Source organism: Triturus cristatus, chromosome 8 (assembly GCF_964204655.1).
Source record: "Triturus cristatus chromosome 8, aTriCri1.1, whole genome shotgun sequence".
Taxonomy (NCBI): domain Eukaryota; kingdom Metazoa; phylum Chordata; class Amphibia; order Caudata; family Salamandridae; genus Triturus; species Triturus cristatus.
Window position 1 is genome coordinate 659,663,161 of NC_140591.1, and position 18,394 is coordinate 659,681,554.

The window sequence follows — 18,394 nt, forward strand, 5'->3', positions numbered from 1 at the left end:
CTGTTTTTACATGTATATTTTTGTTACATAGGGTTATTGTATTGTCTGGTTGTTTGTTTTGATATAAAACATGAATTTTGTCTTTGTTGCCAAAATATATGTCCTGTTTCTGTCTCACGTTTTCTTCGATTGTGATGTGACCCAATTAACATATGACTATTTGTATGTATAAATGAATGTCTTCAAAGATAAAATGATAAATACAAAAATAATATATATATTTTGATTAATAAAATTGTGATTCCAATTCTGTGGTACTTGGTTGTTGTTGTGTAGCGATTGTGGAGATATTCCCCACTGTATAATTAGCTATAGAGAAGAGGTCCTTGTTTAATTTGTGTTGAGGACTCTGAGCTCCTTACTACCACTGACTGGTCCTAAAGTGCAGGTGCTCGTGTCTATAATGTGATGACAATTGGTTTACCATGATTGCTATACATGGTTTATTTATGAGTCCCCATTAAAGTGGTATACAATATACCAAGGGCCTGTAAACCAAATGGTACTAGTGGGCCTGCAACACTGATTGTGCCACCTACAGAAGTAGCCTTTCAAACCTGACTCAGGCCTGCCACTGCAGGGCCTGTGTGCACTGTTTACTACTAACTCGACTTGGCATTACCAACTACTTGCCAAGGCTTCAACTCCCCTTTTATTACATATCTATCACCCCTAAGATAAGCCCTAGGTAGTCCTAGGGGCAGGCTGCTAAACAAGTGAAATGTAGGACATGCACCTTTTTGTTTTACATGTCTTGGTAGTGACAAGCATCCAAGTTCGTTTTCATTACTATGAGGCCTGATCCTCTCATAGGGCAATTCCTTAAATTCCTTTTTAAGTGTAATTCCTGATTGTAGAGAAGTGGCTGCTTTATGTATTATATCATTGCATTGGCAATGACAAATCCTCTTTAGTGGTAAAGTTGGGTCTGTGTTACTAATTTAAAAATGTCACTTTTAGAAAATAGACATTTCTCTGATCCTAGCTCTCATGTGTGCCTTCCTTGTTTCAAAAAAATGTCTGAGGTGGGGTGACAGCTACACTTTGTGCATTGCCTCTAGACAGCCACAAGTACAGGCCAAGTTAACATTAGGCTGTACATACAGTTCTTCATAGGATAGCTTTTTCATTTCAGTTGCATATTACTGATAATATTAAGCACATATAATTCTAATTTAATCAAATTCCAATAAGTATAATCATAGCTTTGCTCCAGTCTTGGGAAACTGTGGCTGTCCCAGTTGATAGACTGCTTATGAGAGAAGAATAGGTCCAATCTCCCAGGTTGCTAATTGCATGGTAAGTGTCAGGGATCACTGACAAAATATCGACAAACAGAATATCGAGGTACCAAAATACCGCCACAAAAATATCGAGTCAAGAATATAGACATCCTATCTATATCATGGTAAGTACAAAAATATCGGAAACAAAATATCGATGTCAAAAATATGTTAAAAAGTAATGTAAATTAAAGTAAATAATACATATAATTAAAAGAAACATAGTTAAAAATATTAAAACATGTTTAAAAATAATAACTAATACATATAATGTTAAAATAAATTAAACATATACATATATAAAATGATATATATACTTACTCCACAGAGTGCAACAGTAGGGAAAGTGTTGGATAGCATAGGGGTAAAAATTACTATTCCAACTCCAGAGAGTGCAACAGTAGGGAAACTGTTGAATAGCGTAGAGGTAAACATTACTATTCCCACTCCAGAAAGTGCAATAGTAAGGAAAGTGTTAGATAGCGTAGGGGTAAAAATTACTATTCCCACTCCAAAGAGTGCAACAGTAGGGAACGTGTTGGATAGCGTAGAGTAAACATTACTATTCCCTCTCCAAAGAGTGCAACAGTAGGGAAAGTGTTAGATAGCGTAGGAGTTAAAAATAACATACTTATAAATAAAATGATTTTTGTAATTAAATAATGATTTATTAATAAATTAACAATAAATTAATTAAAAATACCAATTAATTAATAATTACTTTAATAACATTAAATTACTTGCAACCCTATTCCCCAATAAACACACAACACACTCCACATAAAATTTCACACAATTAATTTAATTATCAATGAATCAATTAATAAAACATAATTACCAATTAAATAATTAATTAACATTAAATTAAGTATCAATACCTATAAATAATAATAATAATAATAAAAAAATAATTACCAAATAATAATTAATCAACAAAAAATTAATTATCATTAGCAATAAATAAAAATAAGAAATATCAACTGCCAATTAATAATTAATTAACAATACATTAATTATCAATACCAATACATAAAAATTAATACAAATGAATTACCAATTAATAATTAACAATACATTAATTATCAATACCCAAAAATAAAACTGTATAATTACTTAATTACAATTAAATTACTTCCCACCCTATTCCCATATAAACCCACATCCCGCTCCAATAATAAATTAAAACAATTAATATAATTATCAAATCATAAATTAATAAAAATGAATTATCAATTAATAATTAATTAACAATAAATTAATTATCAATGCCAATAAATAAAAAAAAAAATAATTACTTAATTACAATTACATTACTTCCCACCCTATTCCCCTATTAACCCACAACCCGCTACAGAACTAAAACGCTACATTTAATTAAAAATAATTAATAATTCTTAAAAAGTGTTATTTAATTTACTATAATTAAATTACTTCCCACCATATTCCCTTATAAACCCACAACCCGCTACAGTGCTAAAATGCATAATTTACTTTAAAAAAAATTACTAACTTCTAAAAATGTTATACATACATTTAAATATACAGTACAAAACATATACATATAAAATACATACTAAAATACATAACACTAATATAAACATCGATATTATTAACATCAATATTTTTGCTATCGATATTACTAACTTCGATCTTAACAAAAACGATATTTCTTACCTTCAGGTCGATATTCTGGTCGTCGATATTCTTGATGTTGATATTCTGACCCCACGATATTTAAAACTTGATATTAATGTAGGTCAATATTAAAAACTCGATATTATGTCTGTGCACCATGTGGCAGAGATGATAAGGGTGGGGACTGATATTGTGTCCTGTAGCAGGTTAAGTATGTGGCTGTCTTTAAGGGGCAGACATTTTGACAGTGAGGATCTGGATGGGAAGAAACAAGTCACTTTGAAGTGTGGCAAGAGAGTAGATGGAGTGCAGGAAGCACAAGAGTCAATATTGATCTTATATTGACTACACTTATGCTAGTGGAGATAGAGGATGCAGATATGAATGAAATGTGTTATGCACAAGCTATCTGAAGATCTAGTCTCAGCTGTTAACTTACACACATGAATAACATATTTTCCAGCAATTAATGGCTCATATTTTTATAGGTTAGCCAAGTCTAAGAAGTAACCCAGCATGGATTAATTTCATTCACAGGAGGCATCATACAGTTTTTAGACATCACAAGAGACACAAAATAAGCACATTGGAGACAATATGAATAATAATCTGATTACATCATTGACAAACTACTAACGTTAATAGGTGATACGAGTACAGCCTAATACGTTTTGATGATTAACGTCCAAAAACTAAAGTATGGAGCTGTCAATAAAGCTTTTGATAAAATAAAATGTTCAACAAAATACCAATATGGTTATCGAACTACTAGGTGAGTTATGCTCCTGAGACATTACTTGGGTTGAAGCAAAGAACTTTCAAATGAGATCATTCTAAATGCAGAGCCCCATGAAGTTTCAATATCTTCTGATAGATCTGTTGGTTGATCTGAATCGCAGTGCGTCAGAACTATATAAATGCTCTGGGTAGAAGCAGATGCTAGTAAGCATTAAAACTAAATGTGAGGACTTGCCATTATGGAGCAATCAATTTAACTAACATTAGTCTACAAGTTTCTTTCTCTCAGAAATCATGTCTCTGAGATACAATTCCTATTTTCCCTTAGAAATTAATGGACATTTTGAACCAAAAATATCTTCAACTGTCATTTGATGGTTTGCCACAACGGTCATGGTTGTGGAGTGGATTCTTCAGTCTCAGTGATGGTGTTAGTGAGCAGTAAATGATCCCCCAGGATTTTACTGACACATGTGACTGCTTTTTTCAAAACCCACCACGGGCACCCCCTCTCTCTGAATCTTTTAAGCATGATGTTCTGTTCTGCTTGAAATGCCTCATCTGTACTGCAATATCGCCCAGCCCGGGGAAGCTCTCCATATGGGATGATCCAAATCAGGTTATCTGGGTGCCCACTAAGAGCATGGAGGAGACGTTTCCTGAAATGTCTGGAATGTAAATTATAGTCCACAATTTCCACAAACACATCAAGATATTCAATGCTAGTGTTGCTTTTGTTGTGTGTAAACATCAGTTTGTGGGTGTTCCTGTTCAATAGGGACACAACCTCCATGGCTGAGGCACTCAGCCCTATCCAGAAGATAAACAGGTCATCCATGTCAATCAGCGACAGAACTGCCTTGTTCAGTTTTGGATCAAAGTGGTATTCTCACTCAGTTGCTCACCTCCACCAGCCCAGAAAAACATTCACTAGGCTGGGGGTAAAACATGTCCCCGTTGCAGTACCAAGGATTTGGAGATAGAGGGCACCATTGAACTAAAAGATATTATTGTTTAGGCAGTGTTGTGCCATTTCAATGATCATTTTGGTGTGTGCTCGGTATTTGATGGGTCTGGCTCTTAAGAAGTGCTCACAAGCAGCAATGCCCTTTTCATAGTCAATGACCGTGTATAGGGAGACCACATCTAACGCCATTAAGAGAAAATCCTGTTCCCACACCAAACCAGTGATTTTACTTAGAAAGTATTTTGTGATTTTGACATAGGAGGGTAGGTGGTATCAAAATCTCTTAGCATGGAATCCACTATCCCCTGAGGACACTATTGGTCTTCCCGCGGGCTTGATGCTACGTTTGTTACCTTCAGTAGAAGATACAGCTGGACAGTTTGGGATATACTTTCCTTAAAAAAGACTACTGGCCACAATAAATGAAATCATGGTCTCACCAGTCTGTCAATTTGACCCAAAGAGCCACAATGCTGTCACGGTGGACGGATTTGTCAATAACCCTGTAAAAGATGTTGTTGTTCACTTGTCTCATTGCCTCCTTAATGTATGTGTCTCTGTCCAGGGATACAATGTTGCCCCCTGGTCAGAGGGCATATGATGACATTATCTTCATTGGCCAATGGGTCTATTATTTGTAGGTCACTAAGAGATTGATTGTGGTTTTAGTTGTGTTGGGGTAGTTTCCTTATTCTCTTGAGATCATTAGTAATCATGTCCTGAAAAGTTTTGATACTATCATGAGGGATAGCAGGGAGGAAAACAGACTGTGTTTAAAAACTTTGCGGAAAGCTGCATCATGTGTGATACCCATGTTGTCAAGGCAAGCTTCAATGTTGCTAGTCATTGTCCCTAATGGCCAGTTCTTGCAATGTGGCTAAAGTATTAGTGTTACCTAAGTGAGAGTGTTGGCTAAATGAGACATTGTGGGATCAGCAGTCAGAGTGCCAAGAAAGGGTTGGTGTGGTGTAGGTCTGGGGCAATGCCACTTGATCAGGTTTATTTTTCTAATGTTTTTAAAATGTATAGCCTGGTGTCTACATAATTGAAAACTTGTGGGGGGCAGAAGAAAAGACCTAGACATAGTAGGAGTTTCTCTTCGTCACTCAAAATTCTTTTTGACACGTTTATAATGGTTCTATTAGCCATGTGTTCATCCATTATAGTTCCACAACGGGGCTCTGCTCAATGTTTGCCATGTGCCCTCTTATAACTATTATACTCTTAGGCTCTTCTCCTACCAAGTCATTGGAACCTTTGTGGCTCCTCCCAGACCTCTGCCTTTTCCTTTTCATCATGCTCTTGATTATGTTCTGTGGCCCCTGGTTTTGGGAGTCATTGAACCCCATGACATCTGTCTTCCTCTCGGTAATAGTCTGTAATTGTATACTAAATGTGCCGATCTGGTGCTTTTCTCACTGCTAGAATGGTGTTACTTTCAGGCAATGTGTTGATCTATACTCCTTGAGTATGGCCATGGCCTTTTCTTACTCTGCTGTGGCAACCTCACAAGGGCTTCACTGCAGATCTGGAGCATTTTCCACTACCCCTGTAGGCTACTTATACATGTCATGCTCTGTTGCATTTGAACATGTCTTTTACCTCATGCCATACTCTTTGTTCCCAAGCCTCCCTTCACCTTGTGTCTCGGTTCCAGTGCAGCCATTACACACCTCTGCCAACTCCTATGCTCTTTCCAAACTGACAAATCAGACACTAGGCAGTTGGGAGACATTGGTCTTAGGCACACATTAGCTGCCCCCGACCGGATTGGCCACGGAACATTACCCACCCACCAGGGGCCTCATTTAAAAGAACGGGTGAGACCCCGCTTTTTTTTTGTTTTGTTCTTTTCTCTCCATTTTTACCATCCGCATCCCCTCTATTACAGCGATACAAGGTTTTCCTCCTCTCGCTTCAAGTAGTTGAAAAAGTATTTGCTATCACAGGGTGGAAGCCATGTACCACCCTCTAATAGCAAACACAAATGTCCAGCGAATGCGCACATTGTATGAGCTGCCCCTGAGAGGTCGCCCTCCCTACTACCATGATGCATTTGTGAGTATAAACGCATACTAACACTACTTACACACGTGTAGTACAGCGACCAGAATGTAGTGAAGAAGCAGAGGAAGCGCAAAATGAGCCGACAACCCTGGCATGAGTAGAAACAGCTACATGAACAAAACGGGTCCTCAGCTCAACGCAAGCAATTTTGAAATATTGCTGAGTGGTGCCTTCTTTTTGCCTTCTCCCACTTGTCGCCAAATTTATGTAGTGAAGAGGCAGACTGCAGTGAATCCAATAAGTAGATTTATTACAAGAAAACAAGACACCTGAAACAACCACCAACAGGAGCAAACAGCAAAGCAACTGTCTAATCCAGCACCTTGTACAAACTCCGCAAGGTTCCCCTCATGACATCCCTACATTATAACATTACATACTGAGGGCTATTTTATCAAGGAACGGCGTTAAACTTATCACTGCTTTAGAGGCAGCAAACTGCCGCTAAAACGGTGATAATGGGCTTGATAATATGCCGTCGAGAATTCCAATAGAAGTCCAAGTTCTCGTGTTAACTTGGGTTTCTATTGGAATTCTCTACGGCATATTATGATGCCCATTATCGCCGTTTTAGCTGCAGTTTTCTGCCGCTAAAGCGGTGATAATTTTAACACCTTGATAATATGCCCCTTAGATTTTAGTAGAATTACATACTGACATTCTACTATGACTTACAATGGAATAATACACTGAGCACATGACTTTACAGCAATGAGCTCATAGTTTCATCAACGAGTCTTGACACTGGTAGGGGTAAGACTTTCGCTTCCCACTCCCTATCTTGTATAAACGTAAACTAACACTTCTTCCACAAGTGTGCTACAGCGCCCAGAGCACATCACTTTACAGCAATTAGCTCACAATTTAGGCTCACGGTTTAATCCCCGAGTCTTCACACCAGTAGGGACCAGTAGTTCGCTTCCAACTCTCTATATACTATAAACGCATACTAACACTACTTACACACTTATACTACAGCGGCTAGTATCCTACACCGCCCAGAGCCCATCACTTTACAGCAATCAGCTCGGTTTCATCCCCAAGTCTTCACACCGGTAAGCGTAACTACTTCGCTTCCCGCTTCCGGTATACTATCAACACACAGTAGCGGTCAGTAGTTCGCTTCCCACTCCCTGTATGGTATAAACGCCTACTAACACTACTTGCACACGTATGTTACAAACACCAGACCACATCACTTTACAGCAATGACCTCACGGTTTAGACTCTCGGTTTCATACCCGAGTGTAGCACCATATCATATCACCACCATGCCACTCTGAACAACACCTCACTTACAGACCGTTAACAGTGATAGCTACCTACTAGCAACCGCCAGTAGGTAATCAAGAACAAATTACAATAGTTCCTTGATTCTTTTAGCTTTCAAAAATTCTCTCTATTACTGTATTTCTACTTTTCCATATAAATAGTTTTTTTAATATTCAAGTACACATCGAAGTCAGAAATGCAACTTATTCTATCAACACACTTTCTAGAACATTCTACAACACGTGAAGGTTAAAAGTTCATCAATTTTTTTAAACCTAACGATATTGTTTTGCAACATTTTCTAGAACATTTAACTGCACGTGCAGGTTGAAAGTTCACGATTGTTTAAGTTCGAACAGTGCCTTCCAAATGCAAGTAGCAGGTGTGGTTGAGTTGAGCAAATTTTATCCTATAATATGAACTATAATATGTACGTGCAAACTGCTTTTTCTTAACCACTCACAAATACTTTTCCACAAAACGAATGTGCACCCTACTTTTAAAAAACAATGCTTTTCATCTCCCAATCAGGTACCATTTTGTATGCGAAAAGAAACTAGTTGCCAATCTTTAAAAATATCTCTTATTCTACGGAGGAACTGCATGAGCTACAGACATCTTTCCATACCTTCAAAATGCTAGTGTGGATCGTAGGACATAGCTATGTTTTCTGGTGCAAGAGGTATGCAGAACAGAGATGTATTGACTTAGACCAAGGTTTACAAAATGTGGACAATAAACGGTTTGGAAAGAGAGGATTAAAGTTGCACCAATTGTTGCCTTTGGATAAAAAATGTTTGCATCTCCAACACCCTGACCTCATGATTGTGCACTGTGGTGGAAACGACCTAGGCACATTGACTGGGGTAGATTTGGAAATGCTTATGAAGGACACCTTTGGACAATTGATGTTACTTTTGCCTCAAACTGTCTTTGTGTATTCCAATATATGCCAAAGACAGAGTAGGAAATGGTCCTAACAATTTTGTCCTCAGATTGAAAAATCTCGGAAAAAAGTCAACAAAGCTGTCTCTGCATACCTCAGAGACCACAAAATGGGGTCCATATGCAACAACAACATACGTTTTGATATGGTGGATATATACAGAAGTGATGGAGTACACTTCAGAGATCAGGGAAACCAAGTTTTTCTGAATAACCTGGCGCTGTGCATACGCACTTATATGTAGCTCCAACTAATGAACACAAAGGCTCTTTTTAGAGCCACCCTATAACTTACAACTTAGGCCTCCTCTTTTAGGGCCATATAACGCCAGCTCCCGTACCCTCACCAAAATGTATTCTCCACACAGCTGTGGCGCAGCGGCCAGACCATCTCACTTTGCAGCACAGACCTCTCGCTTTGATCCCCAGCTCTACTCACCCATAGGGGTGAGTAGTTTGCGCTCTACAAATACCATATTGATTTACCTTCGCACTCCCTATACAACACAACCTAAGCACCATACACAAGCTACAATGTTCTAAACAAAAGTTCATCCAAGTACCTATAACTACATGCTGACACTACTTGCACAGATGTGGCACAGCGGCCAGAGCACATGACTTCACAGCATATGACTCTAAACAATACGCCACATATATTCCATACCCCAGGACTTTCATACCAGTACGGGTCAGTAGTTCGTCCAAGTAGTTATAAACACATCCGGACACTACTTCCACAACTGTAGTGCAGCGGCCACGGCACATGACTTCACAGCATAAGACACACAATTTGGGCTCACGCTTTAATCCCCGAGTCCCACACCAGCTCACCTTACCTGCATCAGACAATACTTCACTTAATTTCCATAGCCCACCACTTACACACTGGTAGGGGTAAATACTTCACTTTGCACCCCTTCTGTAGCACACCCTAAACACCCCACAGAGGTTACAGTGCTCCTACCCTCCCATTTCCCACTTTTTCCCCCCTTTTTTTTTACCTTACTCGCTTCAACGGAATCACAAAATGGTGGCCAACACTTCCTAGTTGCAACCGCTCGCACCGCTCGCAAGCTTGTGCTCGTAACGCCTCAGCCAATCAGATGGCAGATTTTCCAAATATCGATATCTGTAAATTTCAATAATTCTCAAAAACTACTGAACGAATTTACACCAAACCGTGCTTTCTAGACCAAGACCCTTCTCCCTGCCAAATTTGGGGTAATTCCGTTCACCCGTTCGACCTGTAGCCTTGTCTAAAGTTTCCTATGGAAATTAACATGGAGAAAAACACATTTTGGGAAACCCCTTTTTTATCGGCCCCCCCTTGAAGAATCACCCCCAAACTTTCAACATAGGAGCTGATCTCAACAAAGAATTAGGTTTGAAAAATTCACAAAGGTTCGGCAATCGGCGCCAAAGTTATTGCGAATAGAATGTTGCCATTTTCCTATTGTAACTAGGTCCTAACTATAACTACCTACTGGCGACCGCCAGTAGGTAATATATATATATATATATATATATATATATATATATATATATATATTCACTGAAAAAACCATAGGTTTCAGGGGTGTTACAGTTAGCTGGACTTTTCACTTGTACAAAACCATTGAAATTGCCCCGTTATAGTTAGTTCAGCTAACTATAACTCGCGCGCCCGCAATGCACTGCTGATGACGTCACATATTACATCACTCATGACATGGTCAGTGACATCACTCATGACATCACTGATGACATCTCAAATGACATCACTGATGACATCACTGATGACATCATCCAGTGAATGTGTGTTATTCTGAAAATTAAATATGTTTTATATATGTATATCTCAAGGTCGATGGAAGAATAAATGGGTATATAAGTGTCTAAATGGATGATTTGTTTTTGAAAAATTGATTGTGTAACTGACTGATTAAGTGTATCATAGTGAATACATGGCTTAGTGAGTAATGTTTAAATATGTAAATATCTGTATCAGTCTCTCACTTTGTGTATAAGTGGCTGCATGGGTTGGTGAGTAGCTACATGGGTGTCTATATAGGTTATTAGTTGGTTTTTTGAGTATCAGTCTGAGTGTCTGCATGGTTCGGTGGGGGGTATTACGTAGTGCATAGGTGCATGAATGAGTGACTCACTGTTTGTATGTGTTGAACACAGTATGTGTGCAGGACTGTATGGGTGGATGAGTGTGTGTATGGGTGTGTTAGTGAGTGAATGACTGTCTCAATAGTGTCTTTATGAGTAACTACATATGTTTTAAACTAGTATATGTGACTATTGGTGTATATATGTGAGTATATGTGAGAGTGAGAGATTGAAAGAGTTCCTGTATGAATAAGTATGTGTTTCTATAAGTGATTGTTTAAAAGACTAAGTATGTGTAAGTTTCCGTAGAAGTAAGTGTGGTGGTGTGTGTATAACTGTATATGCAAGTAAATGTATGTTTGATTCTTTATTAGCATGAGTGACTATGTGTGTGAGTAACTCTATGGATGAGTGGCATTGTGTAACAGGATGTATAGGTGTATGAGTACATATGATGAGTGAGTACATGTATGAGTGACTGTATTGGACTGTTGGTGAATGAGTGGATGTGTATGTGGATCTTAGAATTACTGAAGAGGTTGTTGTAACTGGTATTGGTATGTCCATTGTTTTGAAAATTTTAGTCTCTATTTTTGAATGTGTGTATCAAAGGTTATATTTGGGTGAGAGGAGGTCTGCCACTCTATCACAAGGATGATGTCATCAGTGATGTCATCAGTGATGTCATTTGAGATGTCATCAGTGATGTCATGAGTGATGTCACTGACCATGTCATGAGTGATGTAATATGTGACGTCATCAGCAGTGCATTGCGGGCGCGCGAGTTATAGTTAGCTGAACTAACTATAACGGGGCAATTTCAATGGTTTTGTACAAGTGAAAAGTCCAGCTAACTATAACACCCCTGAAACCTATGGTTTTTTCAGTGAATTTCTGAGGTTTTTTAAATGCTAATTCCTAACTATAACGTGCCTGAAACCTATGGTTTTTTCTGTTAATTTCAAAGGTTTTTTAAATGCTAATTTCTAACTATGCCTACAGAGATAGGACATGTGAAGAAAGAAGAAAAAATGCACAGAAAGAAACAAAAGAAGTGCAGAAAGAAGCAACAGAAGTCCTCATATAGGAAGATAAGTGCAGGAAGAAGGATAACGTGCAGAAAGAACAAAAAGAAGAGCAGAAAGAAGCCTTGTTGCAAAATCATCCTGTACCCTCAACTTTTTCAGACGGATACTGGTGGTAACTGAGTCTGACTAACCAGTCCTAGAGCCAGTGCTATGTTAAAAGACACTTAGAATACAGTGAAAACACCTACATACACTAGGGAACATTATGCGTTGGGGTCCCCCTGTGATTAGCCTTACCTCCTCTATAAGCCCCTAGTATATAATAGGGCATGGGGATTAAAACTACCTCTTAAAACAGGTCACAGGGCGTTTTTGCACACGTTAACTCAGGCCCCGTCCCCTCCTTTCACCATTGTGTAAACACGCCCTGTGTCCGTTTTTAGTTGGGAGATTAAGTTCATTTGAGTCCTGAGGGTCCCTAGGGTCCAACTAGCCCACTAGGTACCTCCAGTAAGTGCCACAGAGCTGCGTTGCAGAGAGGTGTAAAAAGTGGCACGGCCTGGACCACCTCTCTGCAATGCAGCTCAGTGGCGCTTACTGGAAGCACTTGGTGGGCTAGTTAGCCCCCAGGGGCCCTCAGTATTGAAGGGAAATTATATCCCCAATTTAAAACGTGCCATGGTGCGTGTTTGCACACGTCACCTCAGGCCCCGTCCCCTCCCTTCACCACTGTGTAAACGCGCCCTGTGGCTGTTCTAAGTTGAGAGATTAAGTCCCCTTGAATCCTAAGGGTCCCTAGGGTCACACTAGACCACTAGGTACCTCCAGTAAGCGCCACAGAGCTGCGTTGCAGAGAGGTGTCAAAAGGGGCTTGGCCTCAGAACACCTGTCTGCAGCGCAGCTCCCTGGCGCATACTGGAGATGCCTGTTGGGGGCGCATTTGCAGAGTGCTGCATGGAGGGGGCATGGCCTCCGGCACGATGCCAGTCTTTTATTTATTTTATTTTTTTAAGAAGGGGGGCTTTGTGGTTCCCCTTCTTATTCTAATTTATTGGCCCTGATGACCCCATCCCCCAGGGCCTGTCTCCTAATTATATTTTTTTGACCCCAATCCCCAGGGCCGGCCACTGTTTTTTAATATTTTTTAAAAATATATATTTATAGACACACCTAGGACATGCTGGACAAACCGTACGTACCTATCACCATGACGATTTGCGTGATATTCATTAAAAGGCGACTATGCATGCAATTAATCCACGTGGAATGTATTTACACCACTAGTGAAGCTCTGACATGTCTGATGCTCTACCGTGCCTAATCCCGGTAGACACCCTTGTCGTTTATTTATACAAACATGGGTAGCTATTGACGGGCACATTTAATACACATGCACACCAAGCCATTCAAAGGGGATTCGACAAAAATTCGACCAAAACTATGCAAGAAACCCCCCTCACAGTTAATAAAACACACATCCACTGCCGGATGTGTAATACTTTTTATTTTACTCTCTGGAAAGGGGACGAACATCACTTGCGAGTCACAGCGCGCTCCTGACAGAGCCCAATGCTGTGTTACACCCACCATTGCCTGCCGAGTGCCACACACCTCTGTATTGTATTCCACTAGCTAGTGCATATGCTATGACACTCTCTAGCCCATGTGCACTGTAACACCACCCCGTGAAAATGTCATGCCACACTTGTCTTCGCACGGGTTATATTGCCCCATCTAACGTGCCTTCCTCGATGCCTATGTTATAACGCACAGTGCTATGCCATACATATTACAATCTGGGATCCATATCTTTGTCACAGTGCATATGCAACGTTACACTCCCCAGCACATATTTTATATTACAACTTTAGAGACTAGTTAGGTTACACAACACTGCCCTGTGCATATTACACTCCAAGGCGCATATCGCATAGCACGCGCTAGTGCCTGTGCTATCTCGCGCTCTCCAATGAATCTGTCATTGCGCACAATGTATTGCATATTATATTTCACGCCTGGTTCATCTTATATCACACTTTTTGGTGCATAGTTTATACCATACACTATATCTAGTTTTCATTTTCAATCGTGCTCTCAGGACTATGTTCTATATAACACTGTGTTCACCTACCCTTTTCACGGGCATTACATTTTGCGATAGGGGGTGGAGGGTCAGGGGGTGTTTTTGCCAAGTGAGCCCGGAGTCACAGTCACTAACGTCTTCTTCTTCCTGAATAAAAGTGAGATTATGCTGCATACTTGTTCATATTTTAAGTAGTTTGCACAGACAAAATGTTTTAAAAACAATAAAGTTTCTAATACCCGCCTTCTCTGAACAGTTAGCTTGCTGCCCCATCCCCCTCCTCCCTATCCTCTGTTGTGTGAATCCATGGACTAGCCTCCTCCCTCCTGCCATGCATGGTCTGATGTGCTGCCACTGCCCTCAATTTAGTATGATGTACCAGTCCACTCCTCCTGCCCTCCATTGCCCAATTCTATGCCCCATCATTGACCTCCTGCTTAAACTCTGTGCTTAGCTTGCTGCCCCTATTCTCCTTCCCCCTGCCCTCCGATGTCTTTGTGCATGCCCCTGCTCCATCCTTTTTGCCCACCATGTCCCATGGACCTGCCACTCCTATCTACTCTGAGTGTTCTGTTGAGCTGCCACTCCCCTCCCACCTGCCTAGCATTGTCAGATGACTGTAACCTGTCCCTGCCACCTCCACCCTGCCTGTCCACATGCCATGCCTCTATCCTCTTGCTCCTGTCCTACATGGTCCATTGTACTGCCACACCCTTCTGCCCTCCCTGGTCTGTTGTGCTGCAACTGCTCCTCCTGCCTGCCCCGTGTGGTCTGTTGTGAGGCCCCTTCCCCTGAACTTTCTTGTCTGTGCACAGGTCCTGACCCTCCCTTCTATCCTCCATCGTCCTTTGTGCATGCCCCTGCACCCTCCTTCTTGCCCATCATAGCCATTGTGCTGCCACTAACTCTCCCACTTGCCATGCATGGTCTTCTGTGCTGCCATGGCCCCTCCCACCTTCCCTGTGTGGTCAGTTAGCTGCCCCTGACCCCCTCCCACCTTCCCTCCATGGTCTGTGTGTATGCCATCACAGTCTCACTGTTGCTCTTCATGTTGTGTCTTGCTTCTAGTGCCCATCCTGCCTGACCTCCATGGCTATCTTGCTGCTCCTGCCCTGCCCCCTTGCCCCCAGCCCTCTGTTTACATGTGCAGAGCCCTACTCCCTCCCTCCTGGCTTGTCTGTTCCATTGTAATGCCCCTGATCCGTCCCTCCTGCCCTTTATGGTCTGTTATGCTGCAGCCTTCTCTCCTGTCTGTCCATTATGGTCAGCTAGCTACCATTGCCTCTTGCCCCTCTGTTCTCTGTTGTCCATGTGCATGGTCCTGTCCCCTCCCTCTTGCTTTCTATGGATTGTTGTGCTGCACTCCCGTCCTGCATGCCCTGTGTGGTGTATTGTGCTGCTGCAAACCCTGATGCCTGCCCTGCAGGGTCAGTTTGGTGCACCTCTCCATGTCTCTCCTGTCCTCTGTTATCCAAGTCCATGTCCCTATCCCATTTCCTTCCATGATCCAATGTACCATACTTGCGAACATTTTGAACTTGGTAAGAGGGAGATTTTGAAAAAAAACTGGGGTATTGATTTTCCCCTTTGAGTTACATTGAAAAAGAGGATATTGTAGACAGGAGACAGATCAAATAAAGCCCATTTGAGCTTAAAAACATTGGACGTTTCCTGGCTGAATCGGGTCTGTTGGCATGTATGGTTGTACTACCATTGCCTCTTCCTTCTGCCCACAATGGTCTATTACATTGCCACAGCCTTGAAGGAGGGTAGATTTTGTATCACAGGGGGCCCCTGGCCCGTTCTGTCCACACCTGAAGTATGAGACCCTTGTCCTTGCCCTGCCAGCCGCATTTGTAGGCCATATTAAATTGACCAGCGGGTCCTGTGTTGCTATATAATTATCCTGAGACATCCTTACCACTCAGCCAGCATAAAACCCCTGTGTAGGCCCTTCTGTTCAATATGTAGGCCTCTTTGTTAAATTGACCATAGCTCTGCAATTTTAGTGTATAGCACTCTGAAGGCAGGTCTGCGAGGCCTTCTGCTCCAAACTAGTAGCCCCCACCCTACCCGAGTGCTCCGTGCTCGGTATCAAAGTTCAACATCCCCCTGAAGCTGTCGACATACAGTAGGCTGCATCCTGGACTGGTACTTGCTTCCTGGGCAGGTTTCCCGCTTTTAAGGAAGTGGCAACCGCAGAGCGTCAAGTTAGGAGAACTGAGGAGATTTTATACATGAATATATTGAATTCCTGTACAATACCCATTATTTTCTGCTTGCTCTATGGAACTTACGATAAGCGATTGGCCTGAGAGACTGACCTTTTCACCCAGTCCATAGTCAGCATTAAGTGGGTAAATGACGAAATGTCTGGTAAAATCTGCAGACGAAGCTTTTGGGTAGCATACGTAGGTAGATGTAGCGTGCAAAGGAGCCCACAAAATGATATAAAAAGGGAGCACCCACAGATATCGACGGACAACCTCGCCGTCTGTATGTAGGTTAACAGGCTGTGCAGGTTTTCCCCAAGAACTGGGAGCTCTTGTCTTCCTTTGCTTAAAATGTCTTGCTCTGCTTTGCTTGAAGTATCTTATTCTATTTTACCTATATGAAATGTCATGTTATGTTTAACCATTGTTCTCTTTACTTTTGCATTTAAAAGATGTTGTATTGTAATTGCAGGAATGCTTGCTCTAAGAGTAAATGTGAGTGTCCCTAGGTAACATTTTCCTTGGTGTAACTTGTTTCTCATGATGCATTTATAGATGTGTTTTCTCTCTCTCTCTGTCAGTCCATTAATTGAGATACAGAGAATATCATGACAGCTGTATGATTATCTGGATTCTGTATTTTGTACTTTATGTCTCTATTCTGCGGTTTCTTTGAAGTTGCATCTTCTCATTAAACTGCCATTGTATTCTGCCTCCAATTCCATGTCTCATATGTCTGTTTTCTTCATTTTTGGAGCAAGCGTTCCTAGGCACCCCGGCTCAAATTAAGGTGCCCCTTTTGTCCCTAACTCACTCTCCTGCTCAGTTCTGTGGTGGCTCCCGGGGCTCTGGGGACCACCCCTAGCTTCCTTGACCCGTAATAGATCTTCCCTCCAACAGCCTCTCTTGCAAGTCCTGTATTGTTGGTTTGTTGCCCCTGCCCCCCTTTCCACTGCCCTCCATAGTCTGTTGTGCTTCCACGGCCCTTCCTGCCTGCTCAGTGTGGTTAAATTGTTGCCTTTGCACCCTCCTACCTGCCTTCAATTTTCAGAGTCCGTGCCCCTGGCCTCTGCCTCTCAACAGTATCCTAATGAACAACTAGATTGCTAACATTCTATATTTATTACAAAAGTGTGGAACGCCTGACATCATCTTGATGTAATCAAAACTGTAATACCTAGAGCATTCCTTTAGAAATTACATATATGAGAGGGTCTTATTGGCATCAAAATTATGGTTAGTGCTCTAAAAGACTAAAATAAGGACATATTTTCTGAGTTTTCAAATAGCGACAAAGCACTTTTAAATTATTTGTTATCTTTATGTTTTTTTATCTAGTTGACAACTTGATTAAATGTTGCACTTAGGGGAGAGGATGTGGTGTTACTTCCAGAACTGCAGACTTTGCAACTGGGGAACCAGGTTGAAGTTTCTGCTTCAGCTCGACATTCTGTGATTCTGGTCAAATCACTTAGTCTCCCCATGTCTACAACCAAAATGAATTTGTTCTTGTGTGATGTAACCAATGCTCATGTAAAGCACTCCAATACCTGACAAGTCTGCACTATATAACACTGCAAAAACACAAAATAATAAGTGTTTTGCACACTTCTGTCATTGGGCTATATTTGGGCTATATCTGGGTGATTTTGGGCTACATTTGGGCTCTTTTGTCTCCGGTGGCCATCTTGGGAGATTTATTTGTTATGAAGTTTCCTAATTTCCTCATGTACTGCAGTCTCCTCAGTCGGAAATGCTTTCAGTTTTTTACTTTGATTCCATCATGAAGGTATTCAGATATGTCACACATTTGCCATAAATTCTGAATGTTAGCACTCTAGTTGCTCATTAGATCACTGTAGTAAAACTACTGTTCACCATGGAAGTCTGCTCCTGGTATTAAAAGTGCATGTTTCAGTCTGCATGTCAGAATTTTTTAATGAAATAGAAGAGGATTTGAGAAGTCACTCAAAATGTGCCCTCATTTTCTTTCTTCAGCATTAATCATAATTTCTATGGCAAAATGAACCCCCTCATTGTGTTCCTTTTTAAATTAAATGTTTTAA